Source organism: Alnus glutinosa, chromosome 8 (assembly GCF_958979055.1).
Source record: "Alnus glutinosa chromosome 8, dhAlnGlut1.1, whole genome shotgun sequence".
NCBI classification, from domain to species: Eukaryota; Viridiplantae; Streptophyta; class Magnoliopsida; order Fagales; family Betulaceae; genus Alnus; species Alnus glutinosa.
The window spans coordinates 10,493,071-10,493,765 of NC_084893.1; positions in this window are offsets into that span (position 1 = coordinate 10,493,071).

Sequence of the window (695 nt, forward strand, 5' to 3'; positions counted from 1 at the left end):
GGGATCTTTTATGGATTCCCTTACCCTAGGGCTCCTCCCTAAAATAGACTTCAATAACGAGCACATCAACAGCACACAACGGCAACAGCTTGAAAGTTAGTGGATCAGCACAATATATCCTAAAATATACTCTCTAAGCTCTAAAGAATTCAATACCGAATTCTATAAATAATACATGCCTATAGGCCTCTATTTATAGGCTATAGAAGTCCAAAATTGACTCTGAATCGAATTTCTCTAGGCAGCGTCTGAACGGTAGCTAAAAGCATCCGGACGCCCAATTGTGCAACTAACTTTCCAATATACGCCGAAATTCTTTCCTGAATAAGACTGTGTCTGGACGGTGTTGCCTTAGCATCCAAACGGTTGCACTTCTACTGCATGTAATTACCATAATAAGGACTGGTGCCTGGATAGTGTTCTCCTGATGTCCGAACGGTTGCAATTCTTCTTCATGTCTTGCCTTATTAAGGATCGCGTTCGGAAGGTATCACCTTGTCGTCTTGACAGTTGCAGCTGTCTTCCCATATCTGTGTCTGCGAAAGAAATCCTTTTACTTGTCGAACACTGATAAGCGTCTAGATATGTTGCTGAGAAGTCCAGACAGATGCAACCTTGAACTGTTCGAAGCTTCTGGACACTGATGGGCGTCAGGATGGGAATACCACGTCGTCGAGATGGATGTTGCTATACTA